Genomic DNA, 5,181 nt, shown 5'->3' with positions numbered 1-5,181 from the left:
ACAACTTCTATGTAAATTTTGTTATTATCACAAGGCCTGGAGCCTCAGGCAACTTCTTTACTAGACAGTGATGCAGCTGGATTCAGATTTACTATTCTCATATGGCTGTAATGCTCCACAGAGGTATCCTCCAAATAGGATGCCTGCCTCTAGACTGTATCAGTTTAACTGCTGGCATCCCAAAGAAAGGTTATAATCATTAGGAAATTAATAAGAATCTAGAACAGAGACAGTTAAAACACTGAGATCTCATCAGGACAGCTCTGTTAATCTGACTCAATTTTATGGGGAGGTGGGAACAAACTTGGAAATGCATTTCTTTTCAGGATAAATGGTAAACCAAGAACTAAAAGCACTTCCAACACAAATACTTTCTTTTTTACTAACCATAATAAACTAAAGGTGCAAAAATATTATTTTCTAATATTACTTGCCAGAACACAATTATTGAACAGTGCAGTCTCTAACCTTGGTAATAAATATGGGTTAAAGAAATCAGAAAATCAAATTATTCTATAATTTCTTTTACTGTTTCTTCAATCTCAAGGAAAATAAGCAGTCACAAACAGGTAGACTTTTCACTTAAGAATTTAGCTAAAAGTACCTGAATTTACCTTTTGTTTGATTATAGGGGCTTTTTAAAACCTCGTTACACCATGCTTGCATATTGTTTTGTGTATAATAGATCTAAATAAATTTGGATCCAGAGCATCTGTTGTTTACTTTCTAGTCATTATTGCTACTGTTTAAATTCCAAATACAAATACATTGTAAGAGAAGAAGATGATTTGTAACTAATTAATTTTACAGAGAAATAGACCTTTGACACAGTACTATAACAGCTCCTTTCAACCTTTTGCACCTTATGTCCCACCAACCATTTTGTCAAAAAACCCTGGTCCTACCATGATAAAAACAAAATCCCACAAAATTGCACTGTTTGAGATATCTGTGGATTCATCTATCTGAAGTGCAAACAACTGATTTTTTCAATTGGGCAATGAGTTGAAGTCCCACCTACACGACCTTCGAGTCCCACTAGATAACATACTCTATCCATTCCTAACATACCACCATATGAATACAGTACCAAATACCATATTAGCAAGATATGTCATTCTGTAATAGGCAATCATTACATATGTATTGTGAATGTAACATAAATGTTAACTACCTTTTTTTCTACAAAGACTGAATTGTTGTTTACTACCTTAAGATGTTTATATAGATATGTAATTCTAAATAACATGGGGTCTCTCCAACTTAGAAGATTAAATGAACAAAACTTAGGGAACCTTTAAACATTAAATTGTCTTAAATGGAATCATGTGAGATTTCTGTCTGTAATCAAAGCCACATCAATTACAGCACCTAAAACTAGCCTCCACTATTACTAACTTCAAGTGATAAAAGATTTATCAATATGGCTCTCCAAAATCATGATAGTTTTACAAAAATGTTTCTTTTATTTCTTATTTCCCTTCTATTTGAGTCTTTAGGATGTATTTGGCCTCAGTTTCAACCTTTTTCCTACCATCATGACAGGTATAAACTTATTTAAAATCAAAACTTAACAACATGCCTCCAGGAGCTGGGGCTTCTGGGTAAATTCAGAAGTTGTGAAATTAATGGTAAAGCTGTCAGAGCTGGCAACAACTACTTGCCTAAGGACTGAAGAAAAAGGACACTCTTACTGTAGGCATTTGGACAAGAAGAGATAATAGGTCCTTACTATAGTAAATTCTTTGTTATCCAGCATTTAAGTAACCGGAAATTTCTGACCAGCTGGGCAGATGCAGGGGGAGAGGACCCGGGGGAAAGCTTGCACACCACCACCGTCACCACCACCCACCACCCTGCGCTGCTGCCGCTCCACATGCAACCACTGCCACTCCCTCTCCCAACCCCCTCCTCCACTGTGCATTATGTGAAAACCCCTGCCAAATTATTTCAGATAACTGAAATTTTTACATAACTGGCAATCCCCTTACCCCAGGGATGCCAGGTAACAAAGATTTTACTGTACTTTGATTTTAAGTTTAAAAGGGGAAAATTACTTTCACTGTTATTCTGCACTGCTGAAAGTATCATTTTGAAGTATTATGACACCTGGCTTTTATCTCCCTAGAATAAAATTCCTAGCTCCAGTAGTTGCCCCAGTGTTTTTTGACCCTTGACGGAAATGCTATTATGATAGAATTTGACCCAGGTCTTCGACTCATCGTCATACAACGTTCCCAAGGAGCATAAAACCTACCTTCACATTCCTTTAATTGAGCAGGTGGCAAACCTTCCTGAAAGAAAAGGCAATTCAAAATGAATCACATATCAGGGTAAAATTACCTCAGAAAAACGTAATGAACAATAAACATCTCGGAAAAGATAAATACTAAAGACAGATTATAAATGTATATGAAAGCAATCTGCAGAATAATAAGATATGGTCTCTTAAGTATGTGAGTAGTATTGAACACAATAGGACTGCTCACATACTTGAAGTTAAGTATTTTGCTGAATTGGGAATGAGACGAAAGTAAATTTCCTGTCTCTAAAATTACTACCTAGCCATTGAATAAGGCAGGAGCTCTGTGGGAAAAAGTAGGTAATCATGTAGCTGAAGTAACGCATGGAAGTGGGAGGCCTCCTGCCTCAAAAGATGTTCTCCATTGCAGAGGTGCTGAGTACGTGAGGCTTGAGGACCCTGGCCCCACTCAGAAAGAGGGCTCTCACCTGAAATGCATAAAACGTTCCACATGTCCATCATGTAAGCCCCCTTCCTTCCCCCCACCACAAAAATACAATTCAGCTCCCTTGCTGCATTGACTATTAGCAGTTGAAATCCATCTATTTTGCAATGACTCCATAATGCCAGGTGGCTGGAATGGAATAGAAGTGCTAGCTACATATCTATTCTAGGAATATTTAAATGTTCCATTTTAGGGTAAAAACACTGCTTGGGTTAGGACTCTTTTTCTTTCCTTTTTTTTAAAAAAATTTATTTATTTATTTTTGCAGAGGAAAGAAAGAGAAAAGGTTTTTGGAGCACGAAAAGGTATCAATATTGTAAATCCATCTAGTCTAAATGCAGTGGAACTTTATTTGGTTTTGATCCAAACTGGTAGTTCTCTATACCTTGGGCTGCCCTCTTAAGCTTTTCTTCATGTCAGTTTTACTGACAAAAAGAATCCTGCCTTGAATTTAACAAAAATTTGACAAGCCAAAGATGTTCAAAATGACATGTTTTGGGCTCAATGAACTGGCATTTTTGACAAAATTTTGTTTCACTGGAAAATTTCCAACCAGCTGTAATTGTGAATGTAACTGCCATTGTGAAAAGACTTCTTCAGAGAAAGAGGTTTTTCAACTCTTCCTAAAGACAATCAATCTCAGGATTCACTTCATGTCCTCTCAAAGGTTAGTTCATAGCCAGAACCGCTTTAAAAAGAGTGCTTTGCCTTCTCTGACTTCCAAGCCCCCCACTTGCACAAGCTTTGTCCTAGGCTTTGTAATCTGTGTCCAAATTGTTCAGAACTTCATGATAAGATCCTTTTTTCATTTCTCCATGCTTTGAGTAAAGTGAAATCACTAACAAAGTTGATATTTAAATTATGACTAATAGGCACCTGTATTAATATTCATCTACATGAATGGAGCGGTTAAGCACTCCCATAAGTATGCTTAAAGTATAAACAGTAAACTCCTGGTGTAGACATACCTTATATTGGGAAAAGACTGTTTTTATCAGTGTTGCTGATGTGTGTTCCCCAAAAGAAATGGGGAACATGTTAGCCTGAAGTCAGGCAGTGCTACCTTCAGAGGAAATAAGTTATATTTCAGTGTTGCTGATGTGTGTTCCCCAGAAGAAATGGGGAACATGTTAGCCTGAAGTCAGGCAGTGCTACCTTCAGAGGAAATAAGTTATATTAGCAACACACTTTTTTTCCTGTGGCAGCATCACCTACATTTGGGCTTTTACTGGGAAACATTAAAAAAACCAACAACTTACTATTGGGCAATATTATCATATAAGCAAGAGCGTGTGGTAAAGACTAGGCCTGAGGCTATGCCAGGTGCTCTTTACCAGTATAGGAGCACAGGCATACTAGACAAGCAAAGTGCTCATGTGGGTACAGTTGTTCTTTTAGTGGCACAACTTCATGCCATCCCACCAAACCCACAAAGAAGGCACAGCTATGTCAATGTGGGATCACACTTCTCCATACCCCTGCTATCTTTGCCAGTAGAAAACACTAGCGTAGGCATGGCTTTAGAGCCTATAAATCTGCAAACTCAGGGTACAGCATAGCCCTAGCTCCAGTGGCTGTCAGTCTGCACATAAAGTCTTGAACAATTTTACACTTATTAGAAAAAGGGGGAAGGGAGGGAGAAATCAGTTTCAAACTGATGTAGGGCTTGTCTACGTGGCAAAGTCATACCCACATCACAGTGTTGTGACTCTGAAGCATCCACACAGCATCTCGCCTGCATCTTCCTAGTCTCATATAAAAGTGTCTTTTTTTTTTTGTACCAGTTTATGTCCCTTCAGGAGCGGGTTTACACTCAGCCAAAATTGCCACTCTAACTAAAGGGTAAGATTGCATTGTGGCAAGATGGGTTGACCTGTGACAGTTAAACCCTGGTATAACCGGTGTGCAGCTGTGGTGTTTGCTGGTCCGTCTCCTGTAGCAAAAAGCTCTTTATCAAACCAGTGCCCACCCCAGCCGGGGTCCTTAGACCAGCAAGGGAGGTTCATCCATGTCTTCTTTAGTGCAGGTCTACAAGGTTCCTTGGGGAACTGCGGTATCTTTTATTAGACTAACTCGGTTGGAAAAATTATTCTTTGCAAATTTGGGGACACAAACACCCTTCTTGAGGCAGGTCTCTTCGGGAACAAACACGCTTCTTACTGCACGGCTGTGCCTCCAGCTCCTGCAAGCCTCCCTCCCCGCGGGCTGGCGAGGGCCCCTCCCCGGCCCCGCCAGGCAGAGCCCCGCGGGAATGCTCGGCCGCCTGGCCCAGGCCACCGGCTCCCCCTGCCCGCGAGCTCCTCCGTCAGCGCGGCTCCCTCGCCTGAGGCGGGAGCGGGGGGCGCCCTTCCCCACCCAACCCAACCCGCCCGCACACAGGGGCCGATGACTAAGCGCCCAGACGCCTGATACCAGTCACCCCCCGCCCCAGGCC

The sequence above is a fragment of the Crocodylus porosus genome, unplaced genomic scaffold (genome assembly GCF_001723895.1).
Source record: "Crocodylus porosus isolate Cpor-Errol unplaced genomic scaffold, CroPor_comp1, whole genome shotgun sequence".
In the NCBI taxonomy this organism is placed as follows: Eukaryota; Metazoa; Chordata; order Crocodylia; family Crocodylidae; genus Crocodylus; species Crocodylus porosus.
The sequence above is the reverse complement of the archived record's forward strand: the minus strand, read 5'-3'. Positions refer to the sequence as shown.